The sequence below is a fragment of the Heptranchias perlo genome, chromosome 12 (assembly GCF_035084215.1).
Source record: "Heptranchias perlo isolate sHepPer1 chromosome 12, sHepPer1.hap1, whole genome shotgun sequence".
NCBI classification, from domain to species: Eukaryota; Metazoa; Chordata; class Chondrichthyes; order Hexanchiformes; family Hexanchidae; genus Heptranchias; species Heptranchias perlo.
The window spans coordinates 4,412,674-4,427,509 of record NC_090336.1 but is presented as its reverse complement, the minus strand read 5'-3'; the positions used below and the strand labels follow the sequence as shown (position 1 = coordinate 4,427,509).

Below are 14,836 nucleotides of genomic sequence, written 5' to 3'. Positions count from 1 at the left end.
AGAGAGTCTATTCTATCCTGGGAGAGTGAGTGGGGAGAGTCTATTCTATCCTGGGAGAGTGAGTGGAGAGAGTCTATTCTATCCTGGGAGAGTGAGTGGGGAGAGTCTATTCTATCCTGGGATAGTGAGTGGGGAGAGTCTATTCTATCCTGGGATAGTGAGTGGGGAGAGTCTATTCTATCCTGGGATAGTGAGTGGAGAGAGTCTATTCTATCCTGGGAGAGTGAGTGGGGAGAGTCTATTCTATCCTGGGATAGTGAGTGGGGAGAGTCTATTATATCCTGGGAGAGTGAGTGGGGAGAGTCTATTCTATCCTGGGAGAGTGAGTGGAGAGAGTCTATTCTATCCTGGGATAGTGAGTGGAGAGAGTCTATTCTATCCTGGGAGAGTGAGTGGGGAGAGTCTATTCTATCCTGGGATAGTGAGTGGGGAGAGTCTATTCTATCCTGGGAGAGGGAGTGGGGAGAGTCTATTCTATCCTGGGAGAGTGAGTGGGGAGAGTCTATTCTATCCTGGGAGAGTGAGTGGGGAGAGTCTATTCTATCCTGGGAGAGGGAGTGGGGAGAGTCTATTCTATCCTGGGAGAGGGAGTGGGGAGAGTCTATTCTATCCTGGGATAGTGAGTGGGGAGAGTCTATTCTATCCTGGGATAGTGAGTGGGGAGAGTCTATTCTATCCTGGGAGAGGGAGTGGGGAGAGTCTATTCTATCCTGGGAGAGTGAGTGGGGAGAGTCTATTATATCCTGGGATAGTGAGTGGAGAGAGTCTATTCCATCCTGGGAGAGTGAGTGGGGAGAGTCTATTCTATCCTGGGATAGTGAGTGAGGAGAGTCTATTCTATCCTGGGATAGTGAGTGGGGAGAGTCTATTCTATCCTGGGAGAGTGAGTGGGGAGAGTCTATTCTATCCTGGGAGAGTGAGTGGGGAGAGTCTATTCCATCCTGGGATAGTGAGTGGGGAGAGTCTATTCTATCCTGGGATAGTGAGTGGAGAGAGTCTATTCTATCCTGGGATAGTGAGTGGGGAGAGTCTATTCTATCCTGGGATAGTGAGTGGGGAGAGTCTATTCTATCCTGGGAGAGTGAGTGGAGAGAGTCCATTCTATCCTGGGATAGTGAGTGGGGAGAGTCTATTCTATCCTGGGATAGTGAGTGGGGAGAGTCTATTCTATCCTGGGAATGTTGAGTGGAGAGAGTCTATTCTATCCTGGGAGAGTGAGTGGAGAGAGTCGATTCTATCCTGGGAATGTTGAGTGGAGAGAGTCTATTCTATCCTGGGAGAGTGAGTGGAGAGAGTCTATTCTATCCTGGGAGAGTGAGTGGGGAGAGTCTATTCTATCCTGGGAGAGTGAGTGGAGAGAGTCTATTCTATCCTGGGAGAGTGAGTGGGGAGAGTCTATTCTATCCTGGGATAGTGAGTGGGGAGAGTCTATTCTATCCTGGGATAGTGAGTGGGGAGAGTCTATTCTATCCTGGGATAGTGAGTGGGGAGAGTCTATTCTATCCTGGGATAGTGAGTGGGGAGAGTCTATTCTATCCTGGGAGAGTGAGTGGGGAGAGTCTATTCTATCCTGGGATAGTGAGTGGGGAGAGTCTATTCTATCCTGGGAGAGTGAGTGGGGAGAGTCTATTCTATCCTGGGATAGTGAGTGGGGAGAGTCTATTCTATCCTGGGATAGTGAGTGGGGAGAGTCTATTCTATCCTGGGATAGTGAGAGGGGAGAGTCTATTCTATCCTGGGATAGTGAGTGGGGAGAGTCTATTCTATCCTGGGAGAGTGAGTGGGGAGAGTCTATTCTATCCTGGGATAGTGAGTGGGGAGAGTCTATTCGATCCTGGGACAGTGAGTGGGGAGAGTCTATTCTATCCTGGATAGTGAGTGGGGAGAGTCTATTCTATCCTGGGAGAGTGAGTGGGGAGAGTCTATTCTATCCTGGGAGAGTGAGTGGGGAGAGTCTATTCTATCCTGGGATAGTGAGTGGGGAGAGTCCATTCTATCCTGGGATAGTGAGTGGGGAGAGTCTATTCTATCCTGGGATAGTGAGTGGAGAGAGTCTATTCTATCCTGGGATAGTGAGTGGGGAGAGTCTATTCTATCCTGGGATAGTGAGTGGGGAGAGTCTATTCTATCCTGGGAGAGTGAGTGGGGAGAGTCTATTCTATCCTGGGAGAGTGAGTGGGGAGAGTCTATTCTATCCTGGGATAGTGAGTGGGGAGAGTCTATTCTATCCTGGGATAGTGAGTGGGGAGAGTCTATTCTATCCTGGGATAGTGAGTGGGGAGAGTCTATTCTATCCTGGGATAGTGAGTGGAGAGAGTCTATTCTATCCTGGGAGAGGGAGTGGGGAGAGTCTATTCGATCCTGGGAGAGGGAGTGGAGAGAGTCTATTCTATCCTGGGAGGGGGAGTGGGGAGAGTCTATTTTATCCTGGGATAGTGAGTGGGGAGAGTCTATTCTATCCTGGGATAGTGAGTGGAGAGAGTCTATTCTATCCTGGGATAGTGAGTGGGGAGAGTCTATTCTATCCTGGGAGAGTGAGTGGGGAGAGTCTATTCTATCCTGGGATAGTGAGTGGAGAGAGTCTATTCTATCCTGGGATAGTGAGTGGGGAGAGTCTATTCTATCCTGGGATAGTGAGTGGGGAGAGTCTATTCTATCCTGTGATAGTGAGTGGAGAGAGTCTATTATATCCTGGGAGAGTGAGTGGAGAGAGTCTATTCTATCCTGGGAGAGTGAGTGGGGAGAGTCTATTCTATCCTGGGATAGTGAGTGGAGAGAGTCTATTCTATCCTGGATAGTGAGTGGGGAGAGTCTATTCTATCCTGGGAGAGGGAGTGGGGAGAGTCTATTCTATCCTGGGATAGTGAGTGGAGAGAGTCTATTCTATCCTGGGATAGTGAGTGGGGAGAGTCTATTCTATCCTGGGATAGTGAGTGGGGAGAGTCTATTCTATCCTGGGATAGTGAGTGGAGAGAGTCTATTCTATCCTGGGAGAGTGAGTGGAGAGAGTCTATTCTATCCTGGGATAGTGAGTGGGGAGAGTCTATTCTATCCTGGGAGAGTGAATGGGGAGAGTCTATTCTATCCTGGGAGAGTGAGTGGGGAGAGTCTATTCTATCCTGGGATAGTGAGTGGAGAGAGTCTATTCTATCCTGGGAGTGTGAGTGGGGAGAGTCTATTCTATCCTGGGATAGTGAGTGGGGAGAGTCTATTCTATCCTGGGAGAGTGAGTGGAGAGAGTCTATTCTATCCTGGGAGAGGGAGTGGGGAGAGTCTATTCTATCCTGGGAGAGTGAGTGGGGAGAGTCTATTCTATCCTGGGAGAGTGAGTGGAGAGAGTCTATTCTATCCTGGGAGAGGGAGTGGGGAGAGTCTATTCTATCCTGGGATAGTGAGTGGGGAGAGTCTATTCTATCCTGGGAGAGTGAGTGGAGAGAGTCTATTCTATCCTGGGAATGTTGAGTGGAGAGAGTCTATTCTATCCTGGGATAGTGAGTGGGAAGAGTCCATTCTATCCTGGGATAGTGAGTGGGGAGAGTCTATTCTATCCTGGGAGAGTGAGTGGAGAGTGTCTATTCTATCCTGGGATAGTGAGTGGGGAGAGTCTATTCTATCCTGGGATAGTGAGTGGAGAGAGTCTATTCTATCCTGGGAATGTTGAGTGGAGAGAGTCTATTCTATCCTGGGATAGTGAGTGGGAAGAGTCTATTCTATCCTGGGAGAGTGAGTGGAGAGAGTCTATTCTATCCTGGGATAGTGAGTGGGGAGAGTCGGTTCTATCCTGGGATAGTGAGTGGAGAGAGTCTATTCTATCCTGGGAGAGGAAGTGGGGAGACTCTATTCTATCCTGGGAGAGAGAGTGGGGCGAGTCTATTCTATCCTGGGATAGTGAGTGGAGAGAGTCTATTCTATCCTGGGATAGTGAGTGGGGAGAGTCTATTCTATCCTGGGAGAGTGAGTGGGGAGAGTCTATTCTATCCTGGGATAGTGAGTGGAGAGAGTCTATTCTATCCTGGGATAGTGAGTGGGGAGAGTCTATTCTATCCTGGGAGAGTGAGTGGGGAGAGTCTATTCTATCCTGGGAGAGTGAGTGGGGAGAGTCTATTCTATCCTGGGATAGTGAGTGGGGAGAGTCTATTCTATCCTGGGATAGTGAGTGGAGAGAGTCTATTCTATCCTGGGATAGTGAGTGGGGAGAGTCTATTCTATCCTGGGATAGTGAGTGGGGAGAGTCTATTCTATCCTGGGAGAGTGAGTGGAGAGAGTCCATTCTATCCTGGGATAGTGAGTGGGGAGAGTCTATTCTATCCTGGGATAGTGAGTGGGGAGAGTCTATTCTATCCTGGGAATGTTGAGTGGAGAGAGTCTATTCTATCCTGGGAGAGTGAGTGGAGAGAGTCGATTCTATCCTGGGAATGTTGAGTGGAGAGAGTCTATTCTATCCTGGGAGAGTGAGTGGAGAGAGTCTATTCTATCCTGGGAGAGTGAGTGGGGAGAGTCTATTCTATCCTGGGAGAGTGAGTGGAGAGAGTCTATTCTATCCTGGGAGAGTGAGTGGGGAGAGTCTATTCTATCCTGGGATAGTGAGTGGGGAGAGTCTATTCTATCCTGGGATAGTGAGTGGGGAGAGTCTATTCTATCCTGGGATAGTGAGTGGAGAGAGTCTATTCTATCCTGGGAGAGTGAGTGGGGAGAGTCTATTCTATCCTGGGATAGTGAGTGGGGAGAGTCTATTATATCCTGGGAGAGTGAGTGGGGAGAGTCTATTCTATCCTGGGAGAGTGAGTGGAGAGAGTCTATTCTATCCTGGGATAGTGAGTGGAGAGAGTCTATTCTATCCTGGGAGAGTGAGTGGGGAGAGTCTATTCTATCCTGGGATAGTGAGTGGGGAGAGTCTATTCTATCCTGGGAGAGGGAGTGGGGAGAGTCTATTCTATCCTGGGAGAGTGAGTGGGGAGAGTCTATTCTATCCTGGGAGAGTGAGTGGGGAGAGTCTATTCTATCCTGGGAGAGGGAGTGGGGAGAGTCTATTCTATCCTGGGAGAGGGAGTGGGGAGAGTCTATTCTATCCTGGGATAGTGAGTGGGGAGAGTCTATTCTATCCTGGGATAGTGAGTGGGGAGAGTCTATTCTATCCTGGGAGAGGGAGTGGGGAGAGTCTATTCTATCCTGGGAGAGTGAGTGGGGAGAGTCTATTATATCCTGGGATAGTGAGTGGAGAGAGTCTATTCCATCCTGGGAGAGTGAGTGGGGAGAGTCTATTCTATCCTGGGATAGTGAGTGGGGAGAGTCTATTCTATCCTGGGATAGTGAGTGGGGAGAGTCTATTCTATCCTGGGAGAGTGAGTGGGGAGAGTCTATTCTATCCTGGGAGAGTGAGTGGGGAGAGTCTATTCTATCCTGGGATAGTGAGTGGGGAGAGTCTATTCTATCCTGGGATAGTGAGTGGAGAGAGTCTATTCTATCCTGGGATAGTGAGTGGGGAGAGTCTATTCTATCCTGGGATAGTGAGTGGGGAGAGTCTATTCTATCCTGGGAGAGTGAGTGGAGAGAGTCCATTCTATCCTGGGATAGTGAGTGGGGAGAGTCTATTCTATCCTGGGATAGTGAGTGGGGAGAGTCTATTCTATCCTGGGAATGTTGAGTGCAGAGAGTCTATTCTATCCTGGGAGAGTGAGTGGAGAGAGTCGATTCTATCCTGGGAATGTTGAGTGGAGAGAGTCTATTCTATCCTGGGAGAGTGAGTGGAGAGAGTCTATTCTATCCTGGGAGAGTGAGTGGGGAGAGTCTATTCTATCCTGGGAGAGTGAGTGGAGAGAGTCTATTCTATCCTGGGAGAGTGAGTGGGGAGAGTCTATTCTATCCTGGGATAGTGAGTGGGGAGAGTCTATTCTATCCTGGGATAGTGAGTGGGGAGAGTCTATTCTATCCTGGGATAGTGAGTGGGGAGAGTCTATTCTATCCTGGGATAGTGAGTGGGGAGAGTCTATTCTATCCTGGGAGAGTGAGTGGGGAGAGTCTATTCTATCCTGGGATAGTGAGTGGGGAGAGTCTATTCTATCCTGGGAGAGTGAGTGGGGAGAGTCTATTCTATCCTGGGATAGTGAGTGGGGAGAGTCTATTCTATCCTGGGATAGTGAGTGGGGAGAGTCTATTCTATCCTGGGATAGTGAGAGGGGAGAGTCTATTCTATCCTGGGATAGTGAGTGGGGAGAGTCTATTCTATCCTGGGAGAGTGAGTGGGGAGAGTCTATTCTATCCTGGGATAGTGAGTGGGGAGAGTCTATTCGATCCTGGGACAGTGAGTGGGGAGAGTCTATTCTATCCTGGATAGTGAGTGGGGAGAGTCTATTCTATCCTGGGAGAGTGAGTGGGGAGAGTCTATTCTATCCTGGGAGAGTGAGTGGGGAGAGTCTATTCTATCCTGGGATAGTGAGTGGGGAGAGTCCATTCTATCCTGGGATAGTGAGTGGGGAGAGTCTATTCTATCCTGGGATAGTGAGTGGAGAGAGTCTATTCTATCCTGGGATAGTGAGTGGGGAGAGTCTATTCTATCCTGGGATAGTGAGTGGGGAGAGTCTATTCTATCCTGGGAGAGTGAGTGGGGAGAGTCTATTCTATCCTGGGAGAGTGAGTGGGGAGAGTCTATTCTATCCTGGGATAGTGAGTGGGGAGAGTCTATTCTATCCTGGGATAGTGAGTGGGGAGAGTCTATTCTATCCTGGGATAGTGAGTGGGGAGAGTCTATTCTATCCTGGGATAGTGAGTGGAGAGAGTCTATTCTATCCTGGGAGAGGGAGTGGGGAGAGTCTATTCGATCCTGGGAGAGGGAGTGGAGAGAGTCTATTCTATCCTGGGAGGGGGAGTGGGGAGAGTCTATTTTATCCTGGGATAGTGAGTGGGGAGAGTCTATTCTATCCTGGGATAGTGAGTGGAGAGAGTCTATTCTATCCTGGGATAGTGAGTGGGGAGAGTCTATTCTATCCTGGGAGAGTGAGTGGGGAGAGTCTATTCTATCCTGGGATAGTGAGTGGAGAGAGTCTATTCTATCCTGGGATAGTGAGTGGGGAGAGTCTATTCTATCCTGGGATAGTGAGTGGGGAGAGTCTATTCTATCCTGTGATAGTGAGTGGAGAGAGTCTATTATATCCTGGGAGAGTGAGTGGAGAGAGTCTATTCTATCCTGGGAGAGTGAGTGGGGAGAGTCTATTCTATCCTGGGATAGTGAGTGGAGAGAGTCTATTCTATCCTGGATAGTGAGTGGGGAGAGTCTATTCTATCCTGGGAGAGGGAGTGGGGAGAGTCTATTCTATCCTGGGATAGTGAGTGGAGAGAGTCTATTCTATCCTGGGATAGTGAGTGGGGAGAGTCTATTCTATCCTGGGATAGTGAGTGGGGAGAGTCTATTCTATCCTGGGATAGTGAGTGGAGAGAGTCTATTCTATCCTGGGAGAGTGAGTGGAGAGAGTCTATTCTATCCTGGGATAGTGAGTGGGGAGAGTCTATTCTATCCTGGGAGAGTGAATGGGGAGAGTCTATTCTATCCTGGGAGAGTGAGTGGGGAGAGTCTATTCTATCCTGGGATAGTGAGTGGAGAGAGTCTATTCTATCCTGGGAGTGTGAGTGGGGAGAGTCTATTCTATCCTGGGATAGTGAGTGGGGAGAGTCTATTCTATCCTGGGAGAGTGAGTGGAGAGAGTCTATTCTATCCTGGGAGAGGGAGTGGGGAGAGTCTATTCTATCCTGGGAGAGTGAGTGGGGAGAGTCTATTCTATCCTGGGAGAGTGAGTGGAGAGAGTCTATTCTATCCTGGGAGAGGGAGTGGGGAGAGTCTATTCTATCCTGGGATAGTGAGTGGGGAGAGTCTATTCTATCCTGGGAGAGTGAGTGGAGAGAGTCTATTCTATCCTGGGAATGTTGAGTGGAGAGAGTCTATTCTATCCTGGGATAGTGAGTGGGAAGAGTCCATTCTATCCTGGGATAGTGAGTGGGGAGAGTCTATTCTATCCTGGGAGAGTGAGTGGAGAGTGTCTATTCTATCCTGGGATAGTGAGTGGGGAGAGTCTATTCTATCCTGGGATAGTGAGTGGAGAGAGTCTATTCTATCCTGGGAATGTTGAGTGGAGAGAGTCTATTCTATCCTGGGATAGTGAGTGGGAAGAGTCTATTCTATCCTGGGAGAGTGAGTGGAGAGAGTCTATTCTATCCTGGGATAGTGAGTGGGGAGAGTCGGTTCTATCCTGGGATAGTGAGTGGAGAGAGTCTATTCTATCCTGGGAGAGGAAGTGGGGAGACTCTATTCTATCCTGGGAGAGAGAGTGGGGCGAGTCTATTCTATCCTGGGATAGTGAGTGGAGAGAGTCTATTCTATCCTGGGATAGTGAGTGGGGAGAGTCTATTCTATCCTGGGAGAGTGAGTGGGGAGAGTCTATTCTATCCTGGGATAGTGAGTGGAGAGAGTCTATTCTATCCTGGGATAGTGAGTGGGGAGAGTCTATTCTATCCTGGGATAGTGAGTGGAGAGAGTCTATTCTATCCTGGGAGAGTGAGTGGAGAGAGTCTATTCTATCCTGGGAGAGTGAGTGGGGAGAGTCTATTCTATCCTGGGATAGTGAGTGGAGAGAGTCTATTCTATCCTGGGAGAGTGAGTGGAGAGAGTCTATTCTATCCTGGGAGAGTGAATGGGGAGAGTCTATTCTATCCTGGGAGAGTGAGTGGGGAGAGTCTATTCTATCCTGGGATAGTGAGTGGGGAGAGTCTATTCTATCCTGGGATAGTGAGTGGAGAGAGTCTATTCTATCCTGGGAGAGTGAGTGGGGAGAGTCTATTCTATCCTGGGATAGTGAGTGGGGAGAGTCTATTCTATCCTGGGAGAGTGAGTGGAGAGAGTCTATTCTATCCTGGGAGAGGGAGTGGGGAGAGTCTATTCTATCCTGGGATAGTGAGTGGGGAGAGTCTATTCTATCCTGGGAGAGTGAGTGGTGAGAGTCTATTCTATCCTGGGAATGTTGAGTGGAGAGAGTCTATTCTATCCTGGGATAGTGAGTGGGAAGAGTCTATTCTATCCTGGGAGAGTGAGTGGAGAGAGTCTATTCTATCCTGGGATAGTGAGTGGGGAGAGTCTATTCTATCCTGGGATAGTGAGTGGAGAGAGTCTATTCTATCCTGGGAGAGGAAGTGGGGAGAGTCTATTCTATCCTGGGAGAGGGAGTGGGGCGAGTCTATTCTATCCTGGGATAGTGAGTGGAGAGAGTCTATTCTATCCTGGGATAGTGAGTGGAGAGAGTCTATTCTATCCTGGGATAGTGAGTGGAGAGAGTCTATTCTATCCTGGGATAGTGAGTGGGGAGAGTCTATTCTATCCTGGGAGAGTGAGTGGAGAGAGTCTATTCTATCCTTGGATAGTGAGTGGGGAGAGTCTATTCTATCCTGGGAGAGTGAGTGGGGAGAGTCTATTCTATCCTGGGAGAGTGAGTGGGGAGAGTCTATTCTATCCTGGGAGAGTGAGTGGGGAGAGTCTATTCTATCCTGGGAGAGTGAGTGGGGAGAGTCTATTATATCCTGGGATAGTGAGTGGGGAGAGTCTATTCTATCCTGGGAGAGTGAGTGGGGAGAATCTATTCTATCCTGGGATAGTGAGTGGGGAGAGTCTATTCTATCCTGGGAGAGTGAGTGGGGAGAGTCTATTCTATCCTGGGATAGTGAGTGGGGAGAGTCTATTCTATCCTGGGATAGTGAGTGGAGAGAGTCTATTCTATCCTGGGAGAGTGAGTGGAGAGAGTCTATTCTATCCTGGGAGAGTGAGTGGGGAGAGTCTATTCTATCCTGGGATAGTGAGTGGAGAGATTCTATTCTATCCTGGGATCGTGAGTGGGGAGAGTCTATTCTATCCTGGGATAGTGAGTGGGGAGAGTCTATTCCATCCTGGGAGAGTGAGTGGGGAGAGTCTATTCCATCCTGGGATAGTGAGTGGAGAGAGTCTATTCTATCCTGGGATAGTGAGTGGGGAGAGTCTATTCTATCCTGGGAGAGTGAGTGGGGAGAGTCTATTCCATCCTGGGATAGTGAGTGGAGAGAGTCTATTCTATCCTGGGATAGTGAGTGGGGAGAGTCTATTCTATCCTGGGATAGTGAGTGGAGAGAGTCTATTCTATCCTGGGAGAGTGAGTGGGGAGAGTCTATTCTATCCTGGGAGAGTGAGTGGGGAGAGTCTATTCTATCCTGGGATAGTGAGTGGGGAGAGTCTATTCTATCCTGGGAGAGTGAGTGGGGAGAGTCTGTTCTATCCTGGGAGAGTGAGTGGGGAGAATCTATTCTATCCTGGGAGAGGGAGTGGGGAGAGTCTATTCTATCCTGGGAGAGTGAGTGGGGAGAGTCTATTCTATCCTGGGATAGTGAGTGGAGAGAGTCTATTCTATCCTGGGAGAGTGAGTGGAGAGAGTCTATTCTATCCTGGGAGAGTGAGTGGGGAGAGTCTATTCTATCCTGGGAGAGGGAGTGGAGAGAGTCTATTCTATCCTGGGATAGTGAGTGGAGAGAGTCTATTCTATCCTGGGATAGTGAGTGGAGAGAGTCTATTCTATCCTGGGAGAGGGAGTGGGGAGAGTCTATTCTATCCTGGGAGAGTGAGTGGGGAGAGTCTATTCTATCCTGGGATAGTGAGTGGGGAGAGTCTATTCTATCCTGGGAGAGTGAGTGGAGAGAGTCTATTCTATCCTGGGATAGTGAGTGGGGAGAGTCTATTCTATCCTGGGACAGTGAGTGGGGAGAGTCTATTCTATCCTGGGAGAGGGAGTGGAGAGAGTCTATTCTATCCTGGGAGAGGGAGTGGGGAGAGTCTATTCTATCCTGGGAGAGTGAGTGGGGAGAGTCTATTCTATCCTGGGAGAGTGAGTGGGGAGAGTCTATTCTATCCTGGGATAGTGAGTGGGGAGAGTCAATCCTATCCAGGGATAGTGAGTGGGGAGAGTCTATTCTATCCTGGGATAGTGAGTGGGGAGAGTCTATTCTATCCTGGGATAGTGAGTGGGGAGAGTCTATTCTATCCTGGGATAGTGAGTGGGGAGAGTCTATTCTATCCTGGGATAGTGAGTGGAGAGAGTCTATTCTATCCTGGGATAGTGAGTGGGGAGAGTCTATTATATCCTGGGATAGTGAGTGGGGAGAGTCCATTCTATCCTGGGATAGTGAGTGGGGAGAGTCAATTCTATCCTGGGATAGTGAGTGGGGAGAGTCTATTCTATCCTGGGATAGTGAGTGGGGAGAGTCTATTCTATCCTGGGATAGTGAGTGGAGAGAGTCTATTCTATCCTGGGAGAGGGAGTGGGGAGAGTCTATTCTATCCTGGGAGAGGGAGTGGAGAGAGTCTATTCTATCCTGGGAGAGGGAGTGGGGAGAGTCTATTCTATCCTGGGATAGTGAGTGGGGAGAGTCTATTCTATCCTGGGAGAGTGAGTGGGGAGAGTCTATTCTATCCTGGGATAGTGAGTGGGGAGAGTCTATTCTATCCTGGGATAGTGAGTGGAGAGAGTCTATTCTATCCTGGGATAGTGAGTGGGGAGAGTCTATTCTATCCTGGGAGAGTGAGTGGGGAGAGTGTATTCTATCCTGGGATAGTGAGTGGAGAGAGTCTATTCTATCCTGGGAGAGTGAGTGGGGAGAGTCTATTCTATCCTGGGAGAGTGAGTGGGGAGAGTCTATTCTATCCTGGGATAGTGAGTGGGGAGAGTCTATTCTATCCTGGGAGAGTGAGTGGGGAGAGTCTGTTCTATCCTGGGAGAGTGAGTGGGGAGAGTCTATTCTATCCTGGGAGAGGGAGTGGGGAGAGTCTATTCTATCCTGGGAGAGTGAGTGGGGAGAGTCTATTCTATCCTGGGATAGTGAGTGGAGAGAGTCTATTCTATCCTGGGAGAGTGAGTGGAGAGAGTCTATTCTATCCTGGGAGAGTGAGTGGAGAGGATCTATTCTATCCTGGGATAGTGAGTGGAGAGAGTCTATTCTATCCTGGGAGAGGGAGTGGGGAGAGTCTATTCTATCCTGGGAGAGTGAGTGGGGAGAGTCTATTCTATCCTGGGAGAGGGAGTGGAGAGAGTCTATTCTATCCTGGGATAGTGAGAGGAGAGAGTCTATTCTATCCTGGGATAGTGAGTGGAGAGAGTCTATTCTATCCTGGGAGAGGGAGTGGGGAGAGTCTATTCTATCCTGGGAGAGTGAGTGGGGAGAGTCTATTCTATCCTGGGATAGTGAGTGGGGAGAGTCTATTCTATCCTGGGAGAGTGAGTGGAGAGAGTCTATTCTATCCTGGGATAGTGAGTGGGGAGAGTCTATTCTATCCTGGGATAGTGAGTGGGGAGAGTCTATTCTATCCTGGGAGAGGGAGTGGAGAGAGTCTATTCTATCCTGGGAGAGGGAGTGCGGAGAGTCTATTCTATCCTGGGAGAGTGAGTGGGGAGAGTCTATTCTATCCTGGGAGAGTGAGTGGGGAGAGTCTATTCTATCCTGGGATAGTGAGTGGGGAGAGTCTATTCTATCCTGGGAGAGTGAGTGGGGAGAGTCTATTCTATCCTGGGATAGTGAGTGGGGAGAGTCTATTCTATCCTGGGATAGTGAGTGGGGAGAGTCTATTCTATCCTGGGATAGTGAGTAGGGAGAGTCTATTCTATCCTGGGATAGTGAGTGGGGAGAGTCTATTCTATCCTGGGATAGTGAGTGGAGAGAGTCTATTCTATCCTGGGAGAGGGAGTGGGGAGAGTCTCTTCTATCCTGGGAGAGGGAGTGGAGAGAGTCTATTCTATCCTGGGAGAGGGAGTGGGGAGAGTCTATTCTATCCTGGGATAGTGAGTGGGGAGAGTCTATTCTATCCTGGGAGAGTGAGTGGGGAGAGTCTATTCTATCCTGGGATAGTGAGTGGGGAGAGTCTATTCTATCCTGGGATAGTGAGTGGAGAGAGTCTATTCTATCCTGGGATAGTGAGTGGGGAGAGTCTATTCTATCCTGGGAGAGTGAGTGGGGAGAGTCTATTCTATCCTGGGATAGTGAGTGGAGAGAGTCTATTCTATCCTGGGATAGTGAGTGGGGAGAGTCTATTCTATCCTGGGAGAGTGAGTGGGGAGAGTCTATTCTATCCTGGGATAGTGAGTGGAGAGAGTCTATTCTATCCTGGGAGAGTGAGTGGAGAGAGTCTATTCTATCCTGGGAGAGTGAGTGGTGAGAGTCTGTTCTATCCTGGGATAGTGAGTGGGGAGAGTCTATTCTATCCTGGGAGAGTGAGTGGAGAGAGTCTATTCTATCCTGGGAGAGTGAGTGGAGAGGATCTATTCTATCCTGGGATAGTGAGTGGAGAGAGTCTATTCTATCCTGGGAGAGGGAGTGGGGAGAGTCTATTCTATCCTGGGAGAGTGAGTGGGGAGAGTCTATTCTATCCTGGGAGAGGGAGTGGAGAGAGTCTATTCTATCCTGGGACAGTGAGTGGAGAGAGTCTATTCTATCCTGGGATAGTGAGTGGAGAGAGTCTATTCTATCCTGGGAGAGGGAGTGGGGAGAGTCTATTCTATCCTGGGAGAGTGAATGGGGAGAGTCTATTCTATCCTGGGATAGTGAGTGGGGAGAGTCTATTCTATCCTGGGAGAGGGAGTGGAGAGAGTCTATTCTATCCTGGGATAGTGAGTGGGGAGAGTCTATTCTATCCTGGGATAGTGAGTGGGGAGAGTCTATTCTATCCTGGGAGAGGGAGTGGAGAGAGTCTATTCTATCCTGGGAGAGGGAGTGGGGAGAGTCTATTCTATCCTGGGAGAGTGAGTGGGGAGAGTCTATTCTCTCCTGGGAGAGTGAGTGGGGAGAGTCTATTCTATCCTGGGATAGTGAGTGGGGAGAGTCAATACTATCCTGGGATAGTGAGTGGGGAGAGTCTATTCTATCCTGGGATAGTGAGTGGGGAGAGTCTATTCTATCCTGGGAGAGTGAGTGGGGAGAGTCTATTCTATCCTGGGAGAGTGAGTGGGGAGAGTCTATTCTATCCTGGGATAGTGAGTGGGGAGAGTCTATTCTATCCTGGGATAGTGAGTGGGGAGAGTCTATTCTATCCTGGGATAGTGAGTGGGGAGAGTCTATTCTATCCTGGGATAGTGAGTGGAGAGAGTCTATTCTATCCTGGGATAGTGAGTGGGGAGAGTCTATTATATCCTGGGATAGTGAGTGGGGAGAGTCTATTCTATCCTGGGATAGTGAGTGGGGAGAGTCTATTCTATCCTGGGATAGTGAGTGGGGAGAGTCTATTCTATCCTGGGATAGTGAGTGGGGAGAGTCTATTCTATCCTGGGATAGTGAGTGGAGAGAGTCTATTCTATCCTGGGAGAGGGAGTGGGGAGAGTCTATTCTATCCTGGGAGAGGGAGTGGAGAGAGTCTATTCTATCCTGGGAGAGGGAGTGGGGAGAGTCTATTCTATCCTGGGATAGTGAGTGGGGAGAGTCTATTCTATCCTGGGAGAGTGAGTGGGGAGAGTCTATTCTGTCCTGGGATAGTGAGCGGGGAGAGTCTATTCTATCCTGGGATAGTGAGTGGAGAGAGTCTATTCTATCCTGGGATAGTGAGTGGGGAGAGTCTATTCTATCCTGGGAGAGTGAGTGGGGAGAGTCTATTCTATCCTGGGATAGTGAGTGGAGAGAGTCTATTCTATCCTGGGATAGTGAGTGGGGAGAGTCTATTCTATCCTGGGAGAGTGAGTGGGGAGAGTCCATTCTATCCTGGGATAGTGAGTGGGGAGAGTCTATTCTATCCTGGTATAGTGAGTGGAGAGAGTCTATTCTATCCTGGGAGAGTGAGTGGGGAGAGTCTATT

The 14,836-nt window shown here is 49.3% G+C and overlaps 1 protein-coding gene across 1 annotated transcript in view; it reads right to left on the bottom strand.

The window, feature by feature from the left end:
• The window catches only part of LOC137327658 (tetraspanin-4-like), a 314,133-nt gene that overhangs the window by 140,087 nt on the left and 159,210 nt on the right, over nt 1-14,836 (bottom strand). The window lies entirely within an intron of this gene.